The sequence below is a fragment of the Bubalus bubalis genome, chromosome 13, assembly GCF_019923935.1.
Source record: "Bubalus bubalis isolate 160015118507 breed Murrah chromosome 13, NDDB_SH_1, whole genome shotgun sequence".
In the NCBI taxonomy this organism is placed as follows: domain Eukaryota; kingdom Metazoa; phylum Chordata; class Mammalia; order Artiodactyla; family Bovidae; genus Bubalus; species Bubalus bubalis.
Genome location: NC_059169.1, coordinates 67,077,318 through 67,103,327, shown reverse-complemented (window position 1 = coordinate 67,103,327; position 26,010 = coordinate 67,077,318). Strand labels below are relative to the sequence as shown.

Genomic DNA, 26,010 nt, shown 5'->3' with positions numbered 1-26,010 from the left:
GCCCAACCTCAGGACCAAGAGCAGACTTGATTGGTCTTGGGACAACCCCTTCTCCTTTGCCATTGGTTGATGGAGATTCCAAGACTAAGCCAATCAATGCGTGGCATTTCCTACACCAAGAGAATGTGGATCAGTTAGATGCTAGAATTGTGATGAGAGCTTCTGGGTAAGAAATTTCCTCCCTTTTGAGACTGACCCACTGGAATCAGTAGCTATTTTCTCCTCCTCTAGACATTGTGGTGCGTGGATGTGAAGTCTGAAACTACAGTACCAATTTCTTCTGCCACAGAGGAAGCTTCACACAGATAAGGGAGCAGCCTGGGGAACTGTCGGGAGATGGAGTTGGAGCCACTAGGTTAAACTTACTCTGACACTCCCTTTCTCAATTCCCAGTTACACATTTAATACATTTCCTATCCTTTAAGGAGTCTGTTCAGGATGCCTGTGATTTGTAGTGGGACTATCTCCACCTGAAACAGGCACCAATGCTGATGGGACTGTAGAAACTTCTCTGCATAATCTCAGCTGCTGAGAGCAGGTGAGCAAACAAAACTTCTTGGAATTATTTGTGAACACACACATACGCACAGAAGCTAATATCCTATGCCCCTGAACTTAGGAGGGATGCACTAGATTTATGCCAAACTGGGCAACTTAAGGCAAATTAAACAGAGTATCTGCTTACCTCTCCTAGAATGGGGACCCTGATTCAATTTGACATTTAATTAGAAGCATTCCGAAAAAGTTAGATTCCTATCCACTCTATTGACTGAGGGTTCTTTAGAGATTATCAAATCACTGTGTTGTACACCTGAAACTAATATAATATTTTAACTCAACTATACTTCAATCAGAGAAGGCAATGGCACCCCACTCCAGTACTTTTGCCTAGCAAATCCCATGGGTGGAGGAGCCTGGTGGGCTGCAGTCCATGCGGTCGCTAGACTCGGACACGACTGAGCGACTTCCCTTTCACTTTTCACTTTCATGCATTGGAGAAGGAAATGGCAACCCACTCCAGTGTTCTTGTCTGGAGAATCCCAGGGACGGGGGAGCCTGGTGGGCTGCTGTCTATGGGGTCATCCAGAGTCAGACACGACTGAAGTGACTTAGCAGCAGCAGCATACTTCAATAAAAATTCATCATAAAGTTGTACTAAGTTGCTTCAGTTGTGTCTGACTCTTTGCAACCCTATGAAGCTGCCAGGCTCTTCTGTCCATGGGATTCTCCAGGCAACAATTGGAGTGGGTTTCCATGCCCTCCTTCGGGGGGTCCTCCCAACCCAGGGGTCAAACCCAAGTCTCCTGCATTGCAGGCAGATTCTTTACCACCTGAGCCACCAGGGAAACCCATCTCATAATAACAATCCTATCTCAATAACTGTTAGCTATTACTTTGCTGTTACTACCAGTGTCTTAGTTTTGCTGCCCCTCCTAACCACCTTATAACCAAAGGGCTAATGAGGGACTTGGGGGGAACACAATGGATTTGTGGTCACCCAGATCTGGATTCAAATACTGTCTCTGTTACGTTCAAGTGTGTAACCTTTGTTCAGTCACTTATACACTCTGATTCTCAGTTTTCTCAAGTAGGCAATGGCGTTAAGAACATCCAAGCTGAAGAGTTTGGGGGAAGATGAGTAATACTTGAGATAAAACACATAGTACCTAATAAATGTTCAAAATGATCACCATCCTTATGATCTTCTAGATGAGTACTTCTGATAAAACGATTCAGTAAGGGAGGGTGCAATATTATTGACTAACAGATAGCTTCAGTTATCAACTGATTTTATCTATCTGTGGCAATGTTGACTGCATCAATATGTCAACACAGAAGAATTCATTTTGAAGAATTTCCATTGTTATAAATGTATCCTTTTTTATTTTTAGTTTGTATTCCAAATTGAAGCACTGGCACACTCTTGTTGTTGTTGTTCAGTAACTCAGTCGTGTCCAACTCTTTTCAACCCCATAGACTGCAGCATGCCAGCCCTCCCTGTCCCTCACCACCTCCTGGAGTTTGCTCAAACTCATGTCCACTGAGTTGGTGATGCCATCCAACCATCTCATCCTCTGTCATCCCCTTCTCATCCTGCCTTCAATCTTTCCCAGCATCAGGGTCTTTTCCAATGAATAGGCTCTTTGCATTAGGTGGCCAAAGTATTGGAGCTTTGCATTAATAAAAAGAAAAAAATTATTTGTTCTAGCTCGTGAAGAATACCGTTGGTAGCTTGATAGCAAGATACCGTTGGATTGCATTGAATCTATAAATTGCTTTGGGTAGTATACTCATTTTCACTATATTGATTCTTCCAATCCATGAACATGGTATATTTCTCCATCTATTAGTGTCCTCTTTGATTTCTTTCACCAGTGTTTTATAGTTTTATATATATAGGTCTTTAGTTTCTTTAGGTAGATATGTTCCTAAGTATTTTATTCTTTTCGTTGCAATAGTGAATGGAATTGTTTCCTTAATTTCTCTTTCTATTTTCTCATTATTAGTGTATAGGAATGCAAGGGATTTCTGTGTGTTGATTTTATATCCTGCAACTTTACTATATTCATTGATTAGTTCTAGTGGTTTTCTGGTGGAGTCTTTAGGGTTTTCTATGTAGAGGATCATGTCATCTGCAAAGAGTGAGAGTTTTACTTCTTCTTTTCCAATTTGGATTCCTTTTATCACTCATTATCAGAGAAATACAAGTCAAAACCACTATGAGGTACCATTTCATGCCAGTCAGAATGGCTGTGATCCAAAAGTCTACAAGCAATAAATACTGGAGAGGGTGTGGAGAAAAGGGAACCCTCTTCCACTGTTGGTGGGAATGCAAACTAGTACAGCCACTATGGAGAACAGTGTGGAGATTCCTTAAAAAACTGGAAATAGAACTGCCTTATGACCCAGCAATCCCACTGCTGGGCATACACACTGAGGAAACCAGAATTGAAAGAGACACGTGTACCCCAATGTTCATCGCAGCACTGTTTATAATAGCCAGGACATGGAAGCAACCTAGATGCCCATCAGCAGATGAATGGATAAGAAAGCTGTGGAACATATACACAATGGAGTATTACTCAGCCATTAAAAAGAATACATTTGAATCAGTTCTAATGAGGTGGATGAAACTGGAGCCTATTATACAGAGTGAAGTAAGCCAGAAAGAAAAACACCAATACAGTATACTAATGCATATATATGGAATTTAGAAAGATGGTAACAATAACTGTGTATACGAGACAGCAAAAGAGACACTGATGTATAGAACAGTCTTTTGGACTCTGTGGGAGAGGGAGAGGGTGGGATGATTTTGGAGAATGGCATTGAAACATGTATAATATCATATATGAAATGAGTCGCCAGTCCAGGTTCGATGCACAATACTGGATGCTTGGGGCTGGTGCACTGGGACGACCCAGAGGGATGATATAGGGAGGGAGGAGGGAGGAGGGTTCAGGATGGGAAACACGTGTATACCTGTGGCGGATTCATGTTGATATATGGCAAAACCAATACAATACTGTAAAGTTAAAAAATAAAATAAAATAAGGAAATTATAAAAAAAAAAAGAAAAAACCAAACCTCAAAACACAAGTAGATGTAAATATTTCTAACAGTCAGAATGCACAATGCCCAGTATAAATGGTTATAATGGGCTGAAGACAGGGTCCATCAACAACAATTTGACTTGATTTACTGATGAGTCACATTTTCCCACTTAGAGCTGTTACTTTGTTATTTTGGAAATTAGGGACAAGTCACAGCAAACACACATACACACACACACACACACACACACACACACACACACTGTACTGGGTATAATGAATCACCTCTCTGGTTGGTGGGCAAGTCTTAAACACCCACTGTCTTCACTGGCTACACATTCACTGCCTTTCTTACCCATCACCTTAAAAAGACAGGGTGATCCATTGCACTCCCCCTCTTGGAACATAAACTCAGGAGGCACTGCAGAAAGATGGGGTGAGCTTACAGGCCTAGTAGGTTTAGAGAAGCTCGAACAATTTTATACTGTGGCTCAAAGTACCTTTTATTTTCAGAGATAGTTGAATCTTTGAAAAGCTACAAATATATATTTAAACAATTGATTATCGCTGTTAAGAAAAGAGTTTTCCCCCAGGTGCTACAAATACTCATCAATAATCCAAAGTAAGCAAATGTGAAGACCCAAAGATGGAACCACACAAAGAGAAAAGACATCAGAGATGCATTAGATAGAGCAAATGATACCCTACCTTTGGGAGGCTTGATAAGTTTTTCTTGAAGAAAAAACATTAAAATAAAGAAAAATCTTAAAATAAGAAGATACCTTCTTTTAAGAGTACATCATCACATAAGACAAGAATAGTTGGGGCATGCTCTGCTTTCCTGGAACAAGTTGTAAGTTGGCGGTAAGGAATAAGCTGACCCCATGGTATTTAGGGCTAGACAAACGTTCCAGTTTTATTTTCCAATGTTTGGGTTTTTATAAACCAAAACACGTTTTGCTCTAAGCTCTGGATTTTACCAAGTCATGTGTATTTGAAGGGAAATTGAATCCATATGTGTCTAATCTATTTACACTTAAGTCATTAAAATGTTGTTTTGTAAGATTATTTAGGTGACCAGGAAACCTTCTGAACATTGTCAGAACTCTGCTTCTCACACCACAGAAGTCCTCCTTCTACAAAGAGGTCACATTTGCCCACAGGCCCTAGAACCTGACCTTATTATACACCCATAAACCAGATCCCTGAAACAATTCCAGTTTAATGAGTTGATACCACATGACTTCCCAATTCCAAGAAAGGAAATAAGCTTGTATGTGTGCTACCAAAAAAACAAATGACTCCAGAGGCCCTTAGATAGCAACAACAGTGTCTTGCCCAATATTGGAATAAGATAACAGGAGATGAATGAGGAAGAAAGATACACTTAACAGACATAAAATAGGAGGATAACTGAAGGCTTGAAATAGATACAAAATAGTGCTTGGGATTATCAGAAATATTAAAGGACGGGAAGATAAAGAAGTCCTACCCAGTAAGCCACATAATAAGTCATATACCTAAAGTGAAGGGCTTGTACCCACATGTTCCTACAATGTGAGTTCTAAAAAATCCCAATTGTAGGGGGAGAGAAACCTAGGCAGGTTAGTCCATCACACTTTGCAAAGATGGTATTTTATGCAGGGCTGATGAGGGAGTAAATAACAGTCATTAATGTCGAGGTGCACTGCAAAGACTTGCACAACTTCCTGTTAGAACCTCTGTTGGACATACGTGATAGGAATCTATCACCTTGACCATGTCAGGGCAAAAGAAGGGGTGAGCTCATGTTTTGCGTATTTCAGTGAAACTATCGCTTCAAGGAAGACTGAGTCCAATTCCAACTCAACATAACACATTATAAAAATTAAAATCAACTGTAATGTTTGCGGACTTCCAACAAAGAGAATTTTATTAAAGCTCTTGGTAAAATACACCAAGCTTAATGAGAATAATCACAAAGGGAGTTTTTATCTTCTAATGGATGTGGCAACTGGTAGGATTGGCCAGGGCCTCTCTGAACGCATGCTAGAGCCAGATGAGACATATACAGAGAGAGTTTGGCTCATGATCAGACTCAGAAATAGAGGCTGGGTTCTAGAGTGAACTCTAGTTTTCATGCAGCTGCCCTTTTTTAATTATCAGCAAGACATTCAGTGCTAAACACGTGTTTAGAGAGAGCAGAAGTTGAAGGGTTAACACACACGTGTTCTCACATTGTCATTTCCTCAGCACATCAGACTCATTGCATCCTAGGACAAAATTGCCTGTGTGTGCTAGAGTTAAGCCTTAACTCTCCTCAACACGGACAATAGTCTACATGATGGATAATAACCACATGCCAGGCTTGGAGCAGCTACATTATATACAACTAGCTCTCAAAATAATCTTGCGTGGGAGAGAAAACTAACACATGTTAAATGTCTTTTCCATTGATGGCATGACATAAATGAATGGAATCATTTAATCCACCCCCAAAGCCTGGACTGATGTTTTGAAGCTTGTCTTTTTCACTTTACCAAGTGAAATAAATGCATCAAATATTTTACAACTTTTTAATGGTTACATGGCATTGCACTGAATAAATGTACCATATCTTATTTAATATGGTTGAACATTTATGAAATTTCTCATCTTTTGTTCTTTTGAAAAGTAAAAGTGAAGTCGTTCAGTTTTGTCCAACTCTTTGCGACCCCATGGACTATAGCCCACCAAGCTCCTCCAACCATGGGATTCTCCAGGCAAGAGTACTCGAGTGGGTTGCCATTTCCTTTTCCATGGGATCTTCCTGACCCAGGGATCAAACCCAGGTCTCCACACTGTGGGCAGACGTTTTAGCATCTGAGACACCAGGGAAGTCCTTTGGGGATAATGCAAAAAAGAATCTCTATTTTAAATAAGTTCTGATTCACCTCTATAGTAATTTTATCAAACTTCTGACTGGAAACAAATTTATGGGTCCAAAAGTAAGCATATTTTAAAGGATTTTGATTCATATATCAAATTTTTTTCCTAATATATGGGATCGATTCATGTGGCAGGGATCAATTCCCTGACCAGGGTATACAAATTCTCTAATAAAATTATGATCTCTTTTGGGCCGGGGATTATAACCCTCATTACTACACATTATTACTCATTATTACCTCATTACTACTCATTATTAAAGGACTTCCCTGGTAGCTCAGTTGGTGAAGAATCCACCTGCAATGCAGGAGACCCTGGTTTGATTCCTGGGTTGAAAAGATCCCCTGGAGGAGGACATGGAAACCCATTCCAGTAGTCTTGCCTGGAGAATCCCCATGGACAGAGGAACCTGGTGGGCTACAGTCCATGGAGTCAAAAAGAGTTGTACATGACTGAGTGACTAAGCATGGCAATGTACTCATTATTAAATGAATTTTTTTCCTCCTTTTAAAAATTATAATTGCCAGAGATTTCTCTAATTCATTGTCTGTTTTTGTTTAACTCACAAAGATTCAGCTCTTAGATGTATTGATTATAATATTTGTTATTCTTGTTTTCATTTATTTTTTACTTTTATCTCTAAAATTCCCTTTTTCTTTGAGCTAATTTTTCAAAATTTCCAAATAGGAGAATGAAGTGCCTATTTTTTTAAATTTTCCTTTTATAATGGAACTATGAGGTTGTGATTATGCCCTGATTATTGTTTTCATCACATCTTATAGGTTGTGCTATGTCACAGTTTCATACAGTTTATAATCATAGCTCTATTACCTCTTTGAGTCATAATGGGCTTCCCTTGTGGCTCAGCTGGTAAAGAATCCACCTGCATGTGGGTTCAATCCCTGGGTTGGGAAGATCCCCTGGAGAAGAGAAAGGCTACCCACTCCAGTATTCTGGCCTGGAGAATCCCATGGACTCTATAGTCCATGGGGTTGCAAAGAGTCGGACACGACTGAGTGACTTTCCGTTTCCCTTTCCTTGAGTCAATAATGAATTAGAATAGTAATTTTAAGGTCCAACCAGCCAGGACGGTTTGTTTTGCTTTGTTTTTGACTTTTGTTATTAATTTCTGGTGTCACTTTTCTGATAGTTTTAGAATTGGGTTTATATACCCTATTTCAACTCCTAGAAATTTATTAAACTTTCAGGGCAGCAATTTTCAACCTTTTGTTATTTTTTAACCAGTGCAACACTTAAAAAATAAAACCTTCAATGAAGCCTCAACATGTAAAAAAATGAAAAGCAGAACACTTTTAGTTGAATGGAGAACTGAGGGTTAGAAACCTACTTATAATTAGGGACCCTTGGTTTTGACCAAGGTAACCCAAAGAATCTCTTGAAAACCTGTGGCTTTGCATAACACAATGTGTCTTAGTATGTATTTCATGGATCCTTGAAAAGAAGGCAAACCATCTTTTCATACAGATTTATATATTGTGAATCCAAGGCTATCGACAGTAATTCAAAAGTTTCTATCCTTATTTTAAATGTCAGAATGCTTATATTAAATGTCAGAATGTTTTTCTATGTCCTCTATGCTTATTTTATTTTATATCATTATTTTAAAATCTCTTTTGATTTTCTTAGAAACTTTGGGAGAACTTCTCAAGTTTATCTTCTATGTTATTCATCAGATTTTCTGTTACTGATTCTGATTTTTTTTCTTTTTACTATTTCTAATGAATATTTGACTTCCATCATTGCATTTTAGTTTGATCTATGCTAGACACTGTCATAACAAATAGTCCCACGTAATTCAATGAAATAGGTACTATTTTAATCCCCATTTTTTGGATGAGGAAACTAAGACTCAACAAGGTTGAGTGACTTGCACAAGGTCACACAGCTAAGAAGATGTGGAGCTGGGTTTAGAAGGATTTGGTGACTTTATGAGCTATAGTTTCATAGACACAGTTCAAAAGAACTTTATAGTAAGTCATCTTCATATTGCTCTATTATTTGCATTTCTTCAAGAGTTTATTCTCTAGTTGTTTTTATGGTTCATATTTCTTGGTCATTTGATCTCACTCCCTCTCTCTCGCACACATATACACATGACATACACACATCTAGCAGCATAACCAGAACCAGGTTCTGGACTGGTGCTTGGGTTCCTTCCATCATGAGATTGGGGTGCATCACAGATCGAGCCCCAGAGCCTGTAGCCGTGGCTGGCCCAGGTCCTGGTTACTCAGTTATCTTTGCTCCCTCTGTATAGTCTGTGTAAGCAGATTTATGCAAGTCAAGGTTCTTGGCAGCAATGGTTTTTCCACTTCCTTTTAGCGTTGAGGTGCCCCACGTTAAGCCCTGGTTTCAGCAGTGGGCTGGCTTTGGGCTGCTGACACATAGTCTATGGGAATCAATGCCCCAGTTGCCTCTGTTGGCTCTAGTATGAGGGTTTAAGCAGTCCCCACCTGTTTTCTAATTTCTACTTCACCTCTGGACCACAGGGATGTGCAGTTTTTGGTGTGGCAACAACTGTGTGTTTTCCATTTTATATATATACTGTCTTTTCTTTCTTCCTGGTATGGTAACAACGTGTGTAAAACCTGAAATCATGATACCAAGTTTACCAAACACCCAGGATATCATTTTGTGATATTTCAAAAGACTTTCTCTAAGTTTCTACTTTATTGCTCTATAGTATTTTTATCACATGCTCCTTGTACTATTGCAGTTTTTCCCATTTGCTTGTCTTAGGGGTTAGTTTTCTCCAGCAGACAAGGACCGTGACTTGCTCTTGAACTCATGTGTTGTTCATTTACAATTGGAAATGATTTACAACTGGAGGGCAAGTTCAGGTGCACAATTTCTTGCCTAATTTTCAGTGACTGGCCCGCATTCTCCCAGCATCATTGTTGTGGACCAAGGCATTCTCTTACACCCAATGCCTGGTTCCTTACGCTAAAAATGAATCCCAGCATGCCCTTCCAGTGTCTGGTCTCATCGCTAACTCTTTATTTGTTTTAAACTACCAGAATGCAACACACTTCTGCTAGGCCTTCTCCAGACTTTTCTCTTCTCATCTCTCTCCAGACACACTTCCTGCTATGTATTTCCTAAGGGGTTAAAATCTCCAAGTAAATCTCCAAGGAAAGAAAATTACTAATGGGGTCAGGTGTGTCAGTCTAGTAAACTCAAAAGAGCTATCCATGCAATTGCATGGATAGTTTGGACTTTTATATGGACCTTGGATCACCCCACAGTTTGGGGCTTTTATATGCATCACTATTTGGGCTTCATAGTAAATAGATGGGGAAACAATGGAAACAGTGACAGACTTTATTTTGGGGGGGCTCCAAAATCATAGCAAATGGTGACTGCAGCCATGAAATTAAAAGATGCTTACTCCTTGGATAAAAAGTTATGACCAACCTAGACAGCATATTAAAAAGCAGAGACATTACTTTGCCAACAAAGGTCTGTCTAGTCAAAGCTTTGGTTTTTCCAGTGATCATGTATGGAGGTGAGAGTTGGACTATAAAGAAAGCTGAGCACCGAAGAATTGATGCTTTTGAACTGTGTTGTTGAAGACTCTTGAGAGTCCCTTGGACTGTAAGGAGATACAACCAGTCCATCCTAAAGGAGATCAGTCCTGAATATTCACTGGAAGGACTGATGCTGAAGCTGAAACTCCAATACTTTGGCCACCTGATGTGAAGAACTGACTCATTTGAAACTGACTCCCTGATGCTGGGAAAGATTGAGGGCAGGAGGAGAAGGGGATGACAGAGGATGAGATGGTTGGATGGCATCACTGACTCAATGGACAGGAGTTTGAGCAAGCTCCAGGAGTTGTTGATGGACAGGGAGGCTTGGAGTACGGCAGTCCGTGGGGTCACAAAGAGTCAGACACGACTGAGCCACTGAACTGAACTGAACTTGGGCTTTTATATGCACCCTGGATCTCTGAGCCAGGCCCCATAGTTCTCCCTCCCTCTTTGACGCAGTCCGTTGAGTTCCATTTCAGCTGGCAATGCACACCTAGGGCATTGATTTTGATGTCTAGGTCCACCCCAGAGACCTCATTATTGGGAAACGTTCTTCCAGGATTCTGGCAATAGGTTGGCTGTGAGTTTGGGTTTTGCACAAATGTTCACTCTTTTTGCTGTCTTTATAGTTATTTGAGTAGGAAGTTAGGAGAGGTCCTGTCAGGATCTCTAAGCCAACTGACTTTCAACCAGAAATCTGCTGCTGATTTTATTTTTAAATACAAATTTGTCTACAACTATTACCAATTAGGAAGATTTTATTTCACCATGTTGGCTAGAAAATTTCGGTTATTTCCCTCACAGAAGACGTTTTAAAAATCCTGATCAGACTACTGCGAGGCCACCTGTTGAAACTCCCTGTTTGCTTGGCACTCTCAGACTCTGCTCAGCCCATTTTTGGAAGGCAGTCTGGGCCAACGTAAACCAGAAGACTCAGAAACATCTTTAAATTCAGAAGTCTCAGCTCAAATCCCTTGCTCAGAACAGTCATTAGCACATGTCTCTTTTGCATGAATTTAGAAAAAGTAATCCCTTCCCGATTATTTATTAGAATAAATTCATTATTAATTATTAGACTAAATCCCATTATTTCTATCTATTAAACAATTGCTATGTTATACTTATTTTTACAGAACAAGACACTTTAGTGTGATTTGCTAGACATTTGTCAAAACATATGACAGGAATAGTCTCCCTTAGAGTTGTGCACTATAGAAACTGAGCAACTGTACATGACAACCCTGCTCTTGTGCTTTTGCTCCTGAGAAAACTACTTTTAGAGATCACAAGAGGACTTGTGGTTATACATAGTAGGTTGAATAACTGCTCACTCTCCTGCAACCTCACTAAAATGAAAGTAAAAGAAAAAAATTAAGGCACGCATCAACAAGGTCAAAGAGCAAGAGAGAAAGAAACGGCAAGAGAATTGTGAAAGCTAGAAAGCAAAGGGATGAAAGATAAGTGACACTGCAGGAATTAAAATGAATACTAAACTCACCAGTGGTAAAAGCTGAACATGATTTGCACTGTGGAACCCCTCTAATAATTAGAAATTGGCAGCACTATAGGTAATTATACATTGGGAATGACAGCAGAGCTGAAAACAAGAGTGGTTATTTGAAAGTCTGTATGAGAAACACTCAGACTGTCAAATTGCCCGCACTGTTCTCACTTAGCACAGCTTGGCCTCGGTATTTTCACACCTTGGTGGAAACCCAGAGATTTGTTCTCAGGACAGGATGAATGATCTCTGGGATAAGGGAGAACAGACAGTGGGAGATGGGGATGCCTATTGAAAATAGATGGTCAGGTCAAAATCCACTTGGCCATTGAATATTAAGACCAGAGATTCTGTATAAGCACTCAGTTTATAGGATATTGGCAGCCAGGCTCGTACCCTGTACAGGACAAAATCTTCTTCACTTGAAATCTGACCATCCCAAGAGAAAATGTGCACAGAGACTGGCATCAGGGGTTCCGAGATCACCTTCCTGTATGTCCCAAAGATGGGACGGCACAGAAGGCCGCATTTCAGCTTTTGGGGGTCTCTTTCTTAAATATTAGCAGACAGTAGAGTGGAGGTGGTAGTGGTTTAGTTGCTAAGTCATGTCTGACTCTTTGCAACCCCGGGAAGTTGGGGAGGGAGAAGAGGTACCCACCATTGGAAAGAGCCTGCATTCAAAGACTCAGGAAGGGAGGTGGCATGTCCACCTGTGTCTGTTGTAGTCCATCCTGGCTTTCTGCTTCCTTTCTCCCATCGCTGCCACCTGCCCCCTCCCCACTGGTTCTCCTGACTCCCCTCCTTTTCAGGGCTGGCTGTCTTGATGCTACCTACCCCTCATCTGACAGTCTACCCTGTAACTATTCTCAACAGAGTGTGGGCAAATCACATTTCTCCTAGTTCCAATACACTCAAAGTTAGCTTTTCAAGAGTCTATATTGAGAAAACACGTGTGGGCTGTGTGTGCTTATTCAGTTGTGTCCAACTCTTTGTGACCTCTTGGACTGTAGCCCACCAGGCTCCTTTGTCCACAGCATTCTCCAGACAAAAATACTGGAATAGGCAACCAGTCCCTTCTCCAGGGGTCATCTCAAACCAGGGATCAAACCTGGGTCTCCTGCTTTGCAGGCAGATTCTTTACTGACTGAGCCACCAGGGAAGGCCAAAACAAACTTACAAAAAATATAGAGATGTTTTCTTTCCAAGCCCCACATGCCGTCCTCCACTATCTGGCCACAGATGGACATGGTTTGACTGACACTCATTAGAAAGCACCAGCTTTCCTTCCCTTCTCCAGCTTTGAGCTCCATCTCACCGTCTTTGCCTAGACCACACATTTCCTGAGATAAGAAGAATGAATGTTACAGGATTATACAGTAGCAAGGGAGTTGGTGGAAGCAGACTAAAAATGAAAATGAGAAGGAAAATATAGGAAGGAATTATTATTTAAAGAGTTCAGAATTGTTCAAGGAAAAATATGAAAATAAATGATCACTTTCAAATGTCTGAGTTATTTAGTCTTAAACTACAAGACGAGTACTTTTCCATCTACTTCTTCCTTGAATTCCAGAAGATTGGCTCATGTGAAAAAGCAGACATTTAACAGATTACCTCTTATTGACAAAAGACATGGTCATGAGCAGACAGGTACATTTCCACAGCACTTTCTCAAGCAGAAAACCCAGCTCCTCCAATGTTATCTCTCTGATCCCTTCTGATGCATCCAGGATTATTCTGCCCCAATAGAACCTGCTGATTCTCATCCCAGCAGACATGACTGAGGTCACTGCAACAAGGAAAAAAATCAGTAATTCTCAACCATGACTGAGCCAACACTATCCATTATGCAGATTCTTCATAAGGGCGCAAGGCCTACCTGACAGGATAGACTTTCAAAGATATGTTCATGCAAGATGGAATGTGCTCGACTCAATAAGACACAATATGCATTTATGATATCTTGTTGAAAGTGAACTTCCAATGGGATTCCACAGGCAATTTCACCTTTTCAGTCAGCATTCTTTGCATTACTTACACCTCTTCTCTGCATTACTTATACCTCTTCTTCGCATCTGCATGGGAAATTTTTACATGGGTCATATTTATCTAAAAAAAATCAGATATAAGTAGACATAAAGACTGGGCCAACTCTCCCATTGTGGTCCCTTTGTCAACTAATATACAGTATATCAGCACTGGCTAAAAAGAACCCAAAAATGCAAAATCAAGCAGGTCGGCAATAACATTTGGGTCCTAGACTTAAAAAAAAATAACTCTTAAAAGCAATGGACATCTGTCTCAGAAAAAAAGTAGAGAGGAATCGAAGCTTAACACTTCCACGGTTCTAGACCCTAGAAGCCATACTTGGCCCTTGACTATTGAATAAAAATTCTCTATTTCTTATTGCCAATAAGGAATTGGCTACTCTGAGCTCATGCGAAGGCAATTTTCAAACTCCTGTTTGACTTGGAACAGTTTCTAACGGCACAAACTCTCTGCTCTTTAGTACGTTCTGGTCAAGGAGGACAATGTGGCATTTGGCTTGAGGTCTGGCCCATTTGCTGGGGAAAACCCTCATGGTTCAAACAGTTGTTTTCAAATATTGTACAACCAGGACAATAGGCAGAAAAATCTATTTGTTTGTTTGGTTTTTTTAAAGGAGGATGTCCTTTAAATAGAAGAGTTTGGCTGTCACCTGCTTTACAATTTATAGCTGTTTGTGACAACAAACAGGATGTCAGGTTCTGTCCCTCTGGAAGGGTGCATAAATCAAGGGAAGTGTCAAACCAGCTTCTATCGCCATTTATCGAACAGGACAAGATGGTCTTTACCCTTGAAGTTTAAAACAGGCAGGATAATGCTCTGCAGGGTGGAGAGGATTCACGTTCTTTATCCAATGACCAAACACCAGGCCGGAATTGATGCATCTCTGACAATTTGCAAACCTTCACCCTTTCACTCAATCTCTTCTCACTTCTCTCATATCTGTTGGCTAGCTCTTTCTGCAGTATAATTGGACTGAAGCCATTTCCAACTCAATGGACATAAATTTGAGCAAACTCCAGGAGATACTGAAGGACAGGTAAGTCTGGTGTGCTGCAGTCCATGGGAATGCAAAGCATCAGACACGACTTAGCAACTGAACAACAGTTCCTATACTTTGAGTTCGAATTATTTGGTTCCTCTTAAGGAATTCCCTGATTTATGTTCTCTTCTTTCTCATATTAGTTGGGATTCTTGTAGCTCCATTCTCTGACATGGACTCTCTGGAGTCCACTTTATGATCACTTAAAAGTGTTAAAGTGTAGAGTCTTGGAGATAAGATGTCAGACACAAATGGCTGATGTTTATGAAAGAATCCTGGATGTTACAGCATCACTGCTCTTGCCCCGATTTGCAAAAGCATACTAAAGAGGCAAAAAGCTTTTTGTGTATCAAGGACATCATCTGATAATAACTTTTTAAAAATGATCAAATGAGTAATTAGCATTCAATGTTTGGGGCTCCACTCCCTAAGGGAATAGTCCCAGAAAAGGGCCAGCACTAGAAGCTTTATACTTGCTGATAAAGCCAATCTTACGTCTCTCAGAAGAAAATTATTTTGTAAAAAAATCATGTTAGATCAATTAAACCTTTAGTTGTTATCTAGCCAGAGGCAATACATTTGAAATTTAAAGTCTCTGTCTCCTAATCACTAGGCAGCCGGTCGTTTGTTTTGTGACCTTAGGCAATCACTTAACCTCTCAGTGGTTCATACTTCCTCATCTGCAAAATGTGCACATTAGTGTCAGAAATCATGAAAATTATCACGAAACGCTTGCAAAATACCGAGGTAAAATAATGGCCTTCTTCTATAAGATGTGGCTTCCCATCTGAACTTTGGCATATAGTGGGCAACTCAATACATATTTATTGTCTATAATAATGAAAGCATGGATGCTCCAAATGTATTTAGCCATAGTTTTCATGTGGGCCGCCTTCCAGCTCCTTACAGGCAATATATTAATAGCTATTCCTCCAGTATGGCACCATCACCCGAGCTGGGTGGCCTTTGGACTAATCTCCCCTCCCTACTCCTCTCCTGCATTTTTCCTTTCTCTCTCTTTCCCATGTCCTTCTTCAGGGCATGTCTGCCTTTTCTCCTCCCCTACCCCCCCACCCCCTGGAGCCATTTGACTTGCAGGATCTTAGTTTCCTGATCAGGGATAGAACCTGGGCCCCCAGCAGTGAAAGCGCAGAGTCCTAACCACTGGACTGCCAGGGAATTTCTGCTTCTTCAATCTGTTGTTCCCCAAACAAATCCCATGTACCACTCCTCTCTCACCCCACTGCTAATCCAAGCTAGCTCAGAGCATGTCTACAAGGACAACAATCAAAAGGGACAGTCACTTACCCAAAGAGCCCAGGAAAAGCATATTGGTGTCAAGACACGGCATTCCATGGACTGTGTGTGCAAGGTAAGTCGTGTCCAACTCTGTCACCCCATGGACTGTAGCCTAACAGCCTCCTCTGCCTATGGGATTTCCCAGGCAAGAATACTGGAGTGGGTAGCCATTTCCTCCTCCAGGGGATCTTCCTGACCCAGGGATCAAACCCATCTCTCTTTCAATAATAACCCAATTACCAACGACTGACTCAGTGAAGAGAGCATATTTCTCAAGCATGCATGACTTCCAGGGACGCCTCTGAAATAGGTGATCACGTGGATAATATAAAAGAAAAAAGTTCTTCTGGCTCCAGGGGACCCATAATTTGTCGTTTAATAAGGCTTTACGACTATCCCAGGAGTCTGGCATTTACAGAGCCAGTTAGCCTCCGGCGGCGGCAGTGTGAGGATACATTCTCAGAGTCCTATTTAGACTCTGGAAGCTTTCTTCAAACCTCGTGTTTCCAAATCAAAACAATAGGATTATTGTCATCTTAAAACAATGGAAACATTTCCTCTCTTTTTGTGGCTAGCTGATTAATTCTTCGCTGAAAGTTCAAATAGCCATTGAGCCTCTTGGATACATTTATAGCATCTATGTCCCATTTCAGCTTCAATTTCAAACTTGCCCACACTCGGAAGAAAGGATAAAAATAGCAGAACAGCATAAGCCAAACAGAGATGGCTTTGTTGGCAAAATAATGGGATTAAGTTTTTAAACATAGGCCTGACCATTTCACTCTTTGGCTCCAACACAAAGTATAGGCTGAAATGTCTCTTAGTGAGTGATGGGCAGGTGGTTACAAGAGCTCCAGTGAAGCAAGGGGGATGATGGAATTGGGGCTGCAGGGATGGAAGGAAGCGATGATCTATATGATGAAACTGAGGGCTTGAGAAGTGACCAAAACCAAATGCTTTGGCAGTGAGCGAGGGAGCTTCCAGACCAGGAGAGTAACATTTTGGTGCTTGGTATTCAGGTCAGAGGGACATGGTTTGGAGGGTCATTTAACTGTCATCACTATTAACCAGATTAGATTATTTCTGTTAATTCAAAAAGAGCACAAGCATTTCAGCACTGAAAATGTTTTTAAATGCCTCTTTCTTGCTAGGTCAGTCTTAAATTCCTTTGCATTTTTTAAAGATTAATTTTCAGGAATCTACTCCCTTGTCTATTGATCTTAAATAAAAATGCCCTGAAACCCACGAAAGAGGGCAAGAGAGGGGAGAGAAGGCACACCCACGTCTGAACTGCCTTGGCTCTAAATGGACACACTTCATTACATTTACACAATGTTCTGTGTAAAGCAGCTCTCAGTATAGTTGTGTGGCTTCGTTTTATAACATTAGCAGGATGATTTACATGGAATACCAAAAAGATTTAATAGTCTGTTCATAGAAAATAAAGGGACACACTTGATTCTCATCCTCATTCCTTTGCAAAAACAAGTCACATGTCCTTATCTAGGAAATGTAGTACCTAATGGACAGGCACTGCCCAGAGACAACTCTACAACATAGAACTGGAAGCAGTAGGAAGTTCTTTGGTTTGTTTAAAATTTTATGTATGTATTCTTTGGCCACGCCCACATGTAGGATCTTAATTTCCCAAGCAGGGATCGAACCTACACCTTCTGCCTTGAAAGTGCAGAGTCTTAACCACTGGACCACCAGGGAAGTCCCTGGAAGAATTCATTTTTTAAGAACATCTAGCCATCTCTGTGGGCTTTCCCTCATGGTTCAGGTGGTAAAGAATCTACCAACAGTGCAGGAGACCTGGCTTCAGTCCCTGGGTCAGGAAGATTCCCTGGAGGAGGAAATGGCAGCCCACTCCCACATTCTTGCCTGGAGAATCCTATGGAGGGAGCAGCCTGACAGGCTACAGTCCACAGGGTCACAAAGAGTCAGACACAACTGAGCAACTAACACTAACTAAGTAAGCCATGTTGGTCACATTCCTCTTCATCTCTCCTCTCCCTATCTCATCACCCAGACCCCTTCATAGCTTATATCACTATCTAAAGATAGGAATAATCAAAGGGTAAACCAAGTCCTGGGCTTCCCTGGTGAAACAGTGGTAAAGAATTAGCCTGCCAAAACAGGAGACACAGGAGACTCAGGTTAAATCCCTGGGTTGGGAAGATCCCCTGGATAAAGGAAATGGCAACCCACTCCAGTATTCTTGCCTGAGAAGTCCCATGATCAGAGCCTGGCGGGCTATAGTCCATGGGGTCGCAAGAGTCAGACACGACTTAGTGACAAAACAGCAACGAAACAGTTCCAGGCACTCATGGGTCCCAGGTTTGAAAAACTCCATCAACAGTCTGTCTCTCTCTTCCCATTTCTTGCCTTTGCTTTCATGTGAGTTGGCTTCCTTTTCAGATAGGCGGTCACCACACGCTAGCTATGATGGCCATGAGAAGCTTAGATTGCGCTGTCCCTAGAACCAGCCATCTCAGAAGAAAAAGAAAATAATAAAAATCACCTCTTTCTCATGCAATTCACAGCAATCCCTGAAAATCAGTCTGACAGATCTAACTTGAAATGCATGCTCACCGTTGAACAAATTTCATGCTTAGGAATAAGAAGTACTCTCGTCAGCCCCTCCAAAGGCAGAAGAGACGGAGTCATGGGATTTATTGCTCACCAGGAATTTGCGAAGGAGCCGTCTCTGAAAGGAAAAGCAGTTGGACGTTCAAGGAAGTACCACCGGTCATGACGTCGAGCTCAAAGAATGGGATGTAAACAGACATGGAACTTGTGAATTTGCTTATTATTATTCCTTCCTGTCATTGTTAGTTTTCTTTTAGTCTTTAGTAATATATATCTTCTCATGTATTTCTGATTTTTTGCATATAAGAAGAAACCCGGAATTCTTTTCTCCAGTTACACTATGGAATTTTCTAGGTTAAGAATGAGGTCACTCCTTCAAACACAGTTTTAAATAACTAATGTGGCATAACACAAAAATGACATTTCAACAAATATTTTGATAAGAAGATCCCTTAAAATATTTGTAAAATCAAATCAGAGTGTATTTATTTTCATTTTGGAGGAAATGATGTTACTTGGGCAGGGGGTGGTTCTAAAGTATCCTGCCAGATGTGAGCATTTTGTCTACTAGGGAGACTGCAGATTCCTTAAGATACTTGGAAGGTCAGATCTACAGAGTGTTCACAGGTGCCAGACCTCTGATTTTTTCTAAATCTGTATGTAGTGCTTGGATAGCACCTAGATTGAAATATGGACGGAGTCATTCATGTATTTATTCAAGAAAAGGGTTTTTTTTTTTTTTAAGAGTTTGCTTATGTGGATCATTTTTAAAGTCTTTATTGAACTTGTTACAATATTGCTTCTGTTTGATGTTTTAATTTTTTGGCTGAGAGATTTGTGCGATCTTAGCTCCTCGACCAGGGATGAAACCCACCCCCTGCACTGGAAAGAGAAATCTTAACCACTGGGCCACCAGGGAAGTTCCCAAGAAACGGTATTATTGTTAACATTGTTAATATTGAATATTAGCACCTATGATGCACCACAGGCACTGGGCTACCTGTTGGGAATACAGCCATGAACTTTAACTTAGTTCCATCTACAAAGACCTTTGTTCCAAACAAGATTATAGTGACAGGTTCCAGGGAGGAAGGCACGAACATGTCTGTTTGAGGGCCACCATCCAGCCTATTACAGTGATCCAGCCTTCCTGAAACTAGTCGACATTAAAGTCGAGGTTTAAAGCATGAGTCAGTGTCTGGGGAGCAGGATTGAGGGGTGTTTCAGACTGGGAACAGCATGTCCAAAGCCTAGAGGCAAGAGCATGGTGCAATCAAGGAACTGAAAGAAGTTCCTATTTGGCCCAAGCTCAGAGCACTGGGAGAAAAGTTGGAGAGACAGGGCTGGAGCCAATTGAGTGCAGGCCACATGAAGGAGTTCTACGTTTATCTCTAGGCAGTGGGAAGCTGTGGAATGTTGTAAGAATAGGAGAGATATAATCAAATATGCACTTTTGGATGATCTCTGGCTAATACAGGGGGGGACATGGATTAGGAGAAACTAGAGTGGGAGTGGATCAGTGAAGAAATTACTATCATGGTCCAAGAGAAAGAATGATAATGTTGGGGTAAGGATGGAAAGAAATAGCTGGGCCCCAAGTGTATTCAAGGTAGAACAGGTTGAACATGATGGATTCAGCTATGGATTGGATGCACAGAGGAAAGAGAGTGAGGTGTCAGGAATGTCATCCAGGATCCTAAGTGTCATAGGTTGAATTGTGAAAAGTGAAAGTGTTAGTCACTCAGTTTGCATTCAACTCTTTGCGACCCCACGGACTGTAGCCTGCCAGGCTCCTCTGTTCATGGACTCAGACAAGAATACCGGAGTGGGTAGCCATTCCATTCTCTGGGGCATCTTCCCGACCAGGGAATCAAACCCAGATATCCTTCACTGCAGGCAGATTTTTTATCATCCGAGCCACCAGGGAAGCCCTATACATATGTGTGTGTGTGTGTGTGTGTGTGTGTGTATATATATATATATATATGGATGTATATACAATTGAATCACTTTGCTGTATATCTGAAATTAACACAACATAGTAAATCAACTATATTTCAATAAAAATAAAAAATAATGAAAAACAAAAATTGTCTTTTTCATCCAAAATCGAAATAATACATAACTTAAAGCAAAATCAGTTTCCAAATGATCCAGAGGCTGATCATTTTAACTGGAAAAACTAAACCAATTTGTCTTACATGAATAAAAATTAGAGGCAAAGTTTTAAAGAGAAAAAAACATACTCTTCTCATTACCTTCCACTCTTAAGTAATAACATAGTTCTGGTCCCAGTTTTGGAACCAGAAGACAAAGAAGCAGGTTTGAATAAGCAGGTTTATCAAATATGCTGATATTCTGCTCTTCAAATGAGATAACAATCATTCTTAATCACTTGAATTTGCTTTGGGGCTTCCCTGGTGGTAAAAAATCTGCCTGCAATGCAGGAGACCCAGGTTCAATCCCTGGGTTGAGAAGACCCCCTGGAGATGGGAATGACTACCCACTCCAGTATTCGTGTCCAGAGAATTCCATGGGCAGATGAGCCTGAATTTGTTTTAATCCATGTCATGATTCTAATAGGTGAGATGTGTGGTTCCACAGAATATGTATTAATACAAAGCAGCATTATTAAATCTGTTTATATCAAGTAGGAGGAAATCAGTGCCCATCTTGGTGCCCAGTATAGAACAGAAGCACAATACCTGTTTATCAAATGAATAAGTGAATCATATAGTCCCCAAATATGAACATCAGAAATTTGCATTAAAGATTATCTACACTTGCAATTTCCAAAGAACTTTTACTCGCAGAACTTTTTGTTCAAAGACACCTTGCCTGGAACTCAGTGTATAAAACTGATGAACCAGCACTAAGCTGGTTGAATATCACCAGAGATTCATCACCTTGCCACCTTCCCCCTCTCTCCAGCCAGCAGGACTGAGTTTCCAAGAGGCAGCATTTTGAAAAGTATTGATTGGAGTTACAGTTAAGCATGGCAGATGGTCTCTTAATTTGAATTCTCTTCTGAACCCCACTAACAGGATAGTGAAAACATTGTTTGAGTTTTATTTCACAAGGTCAAAGAAAATGGTAGAGCACATGAAAGATCTTAGTAAATTTTTGGAACACAGAGAACCATGATGGAGTGGTACCTGACCTAGCAAAAGGGAGGAAGCTTCAAAACTTTGAGCTTCTAGCTAAATACTTAGATATATCAATTTGCAGGCAGAGCTCAGAAAGGCTCAGGATCACCAGTGAAGGTAGAGATGAAGTATAGACCCAAAAATAGGGCTTACTGAAGTCAATAGACAGCCACTGAGACTCAGGTGTGCTGCCCCACCCACAGCCAGGTGATTACCGACCTCTACAGGAGATCAGAGGGTTCCTCCTGGAAAACATTAATAAGGTAAGATCAGGACTCCAGGACTGCAGGTATGGCTAGAGAGAAAACAAAAGAGAAAATTAAAGTCGGCAGTTTGAATGATGATACCCCTAATCTCTGTCCGTCTTTGGGCTCAGACAGAAAATCAATAGCCAGTCCGAGTAGTCCAGCCTATGAGTAAAAAATGAAGATTCATCTCTTGAGACACTGAATGATCCAGAACAAAGACTTAGGCTACATGCTGACATTTTGGGAATTCCTCAGCTAAAAGCTTTAATCTCTGCCCAGTCACTTTATGGTAAATTTCATTAAAAATTATGCAAGAAAAATTTCTCAAACTGAAGGATTCAGGACTCTAGCTTTGAAAGGGCTCTTCAAATGTGTTGCCAAAAGAGCTTTGTTTTGAAAAGACTCATTAATTAGGAATTCCAGCCCAATAAAGATGAAACAAATGATCTAAAAGCTTCTAGAGATTTAAAAGAAAGAAAAGGACTTCCAGGGCCATCCAGTGGTTAAGTCTCTGCACTTTACCATAGGGAACATAGGTTCAATCCCTGGTTGGAGAACTAAGATTCTGCATGCTCCAAGCAATGGCCAAAAAAAAAAAAAAGAGAGAGAGAGAGAAAAGAAAGAAAAGGAAAATAGGTCAAATACAGGGATAGAAAACAAAAAATGACTTCAAAATCAGGAGAAAAAAAATTTTTTAACTACTAATGACCAGTCAAACAATAAATCACGTGTAAAGGTAGAAGACATATCTCAAATGACTAAACTTCTTTTTAAAATTTATAATGAGATTAGCCTAGAAAACAATAGTGCAGTCATATCATGTTTCCCTGAGGCCCTGCTTTCCTCACCATCAGGGGCCCAGCCAAGTCACATTCTTCCTAATTCCCCTTCAATAGACAAGGCCAAACGGCTGCAAGAAACCAGGTTGCCCCAGAGGATCTCCACTGGAGGCCAAAAGCCAGCAGAATAGTGTAAGTTGGCAAGAAGAAAAGAAGAGAGATCTTGAAAAGATATTTTTAATTAGGTAATTCAAAACAGCTAGAGATCATTTATTGACTCAGTTCCAGAGTTGTGGTTTCCAGTTATGACCTTCAGAACAGTACAGTTTTACTGTATTTGGTTAAGAAATTCAAAATACTGTAATATCAAACTTCACGGGATGTGGTGATGGTGAGAGGGATGGTGATGATGAGGATGGTGTTGATAAGGATCATGCTGATGAGATGGTGGTGATGCTGATGCTGGTGATGGTGATGATGCTGGTGATGGTGGTGATGGTGGTGATGATGCTGATGCTGGTGATGGTGACGATGCTGGTGATGGAGATGACACTGGTCCTGGTGATCCTGGTGATGACACTGATGCTGGTGATGATGTGATGATGCTGATGCTTGCGATGGTGATGACGCTGGTCCTGGTGATGACGCTGTTGACGGTGATGATGTGATGGTGATGATGCTGGTGATGGTGATGACGCTGGTCCTGGTGATGACGCTGATGACAGTGATGATGTGATGGTGATGATGCTGGTGATGGTGGTGACGCTGGTCCTGGTGATGATGCTGATGACGGTGATGATGGTGATGGTGATGACACTGATGCTGGTGATGATGGTGGTGATGATTTATAGATTTCTTTTTTACAAAGAAAACTAAAGCAATTCACATTAAGATGGTGAAGCCAGGTCTTCCACAGTGGGTGAAAATACCAAGCATCTTGTGATTAGACTGTTATTTATACTCATTTTGTTTTCTACATAGAACATAGTTTTTAGTAAAATCTTGAAAAAGAGGACACAACTCTCTATTCACAAAAATGCATAAATTAGGAATTCTATGTAATGATCCAAGGTATTGAGTTTCTTCCTCTTCAAACCAAAGTTACCCCTGATAAACTACATAAGCCACACACATTAAAAAGATGTGGTGAAAATTTTGTGATTAAAATTGTATTCCTACAACACCAAATCCTGGTGAAGATGTGGGCAACTGGGATTCTCACACATCATTGGTGGGAATGCAAAATGGTACAGCCATTTTGGAGGCCACATTGGTGGTTTCCTAGAAAACTAAATATACTCTTACCATATGATCCAGCAGTCGTGCTCCTTGGTATTTGCCCAAAGAAGTTGAAAACATATGTCCACACAGAAGCTGCACATGGATGTTTATAGCAGTTTTATTCATAGCCGCCAAAACTCAGAAGCAATTGAGATGTCCTTCAGTAGGTAAATGAATAAATAAACTGTGGTACATCCAGACAATGAAATATTATTCAGCACTAAAAAGAAATGAGCTATCAAGGCATGAAAAGACATGGAAAAACCTTAAATGCATATTACTAAGTAAAGAAGCTGATCTGAAAAGGCTACACAGTGTATGATTCCAATTATTTGATATACTGGGAAAGACAAAACCACAGATACAGGAAAAAGATCAGTAATTGCTGGAGGTTGTGGAGGGTGAGGAGTGGTCTGATATAGCACAGAGCATTTTTAGGACAGTGAAACTCTTCCATATGATACTATAATGATGGATGCATGTCATTATACATTTGTCCAAACCCATAAAACTGACACCACCAAAAACGAACCCTAATGTAATCTGTGAGCTTTAGGTGATAATGAAGTATCAGTGAAGCTTCATTAATTATAACAAATGTACCATTCTGGTGAAGGATGCTGACAATGAGTGGAGTTATCCATGTGTGAGCAGAGAGGGCATATGAGAAATCTCTGTACTTTCCTCTCATTTTTTGCTATGAACTCAAAACTGCTCTGAAAAAAAGAAAAAGTCTCAAGAAAAAATTGTATCTCTTTGATTTGATAACTATGATCCTTCTTAAAATGCAATTACTGCAGGAAATAGGAGTTCTCTAAACTGTGAGGAGTCTTTGAAATCTTGCTATGAGTGAGTTTTCAATCCTTTGGAAAAGCTGATTTTTAAGGGGGAAGGACTACAGATATGGAATTGGGCATAATGAGGAGACACATCAGATGCACAAGCCTCAGGCATGACAGCTAGACTCAATGCCATGAAGACACTGTTCATTCATTCCACAGATGTTAATTATGTGCCTAGAATATGCCCATTTACTGTATGGAACTCTAAGACATAGATGAATCAAACAGATAAAGTCTCCTGTCCTCACAGAGCTTACTCTTTAACAGAAAAAGCTAGAAAATAAGCAATAAACAACATAAAGTTGCTTCATCTAGTATTTTAGAAGGCTATAAGTTGCTATAGAAAAGAAAGAAAAACAGAGCTGCGTCAGCGGTTTAGGAATGCCTAGGTTGTAGAGGCAGGTTCTAATTTTAAATATGGTGGGTGGTTTGCTTTTCCAAATAGGAAATTCAGTGAAGAGCCCAGGAGAATATAATCAGATCCCAAGTTTTAAAACCATGAAAAGTGCATCAGGGATAACTGCTAGACACAGAAAATTCAACATAACACATGGGCTTAGAGGTAGTGAAGGCATTTATTATCCTCTGTGGATATTTATAGATGTTCAAATAACATCATGTTATCTCCTTCATTGTTTCATAAATGCAGGGGACATTCTGAGTCTCGTCTCACAATCAAAAGCAAAGGAAAATATGTCCCTTTTAAAATCTCAATTTGATTATATTTAGGAGAAGCACATATACTCTATATAGCATAAACATGTATCAACAGCCCTTATTTGATGACATTGTGAAAACCAAGCCTGTAATTGTGATTTTTAAATCAGGAATTTTTTGGAAATATTCAGGTCTTATATCTCGGTTGTACTGACTATCTTCAACTTCCCTGTCTTGAAAAAACTATACTTTGCATGAAATTACCAGGAATTGATTCAACAAATATTTTTTATTGTAAACTATGCATGTGCATGCTCAGTCACTAAGTTGTGTCCAATTCTTTGCAACCCCATGAACTGTAGCCCGCCAGGCTCCTTTGTCCACACAAGATTTTCCACACCAGAATACTGGAGTGGGTTGCCATTTCCTTCTCCAAAACTAACTACACTTAAATTTTTTTTAAATGTTTTAAAAATTAAAAAAGTAAAGGAAAATATGTTTCTTAGAACAATGACCCAGCTTAACTTCCTCTTCATCTGTAGACTTCCATAGGTACCAGTCAGGCTTA

At 40.3% G+C, this 26,010-nt stretch overlaps 1 long non-coding RNA gene across 1 annotated transcript; it reads right to left on the bottom strand.

Annotated features, from left to right (window-relative positions):
• Positions 1-10,323: 10,323 nt before the first annotated feature.
• On the bottom strand, positions 10,324-22,076 carry LOC123328824. Its single transcript, XR_006543781.2, has 4 exons — positions 21,855-22,076; positions 18,493-18,607; positions 13,390-13,585; positions 10,324-13,299 (listed from the first exon to the last, which is right to left on the bottom strand). It is a non-coding gene; the product is annotated as an uncharacterized LOC123328824 (long non-coding RNA).
• Between the last annotated feature and the right edge of the window lie 3,934 nt (positions 22,077-26,010).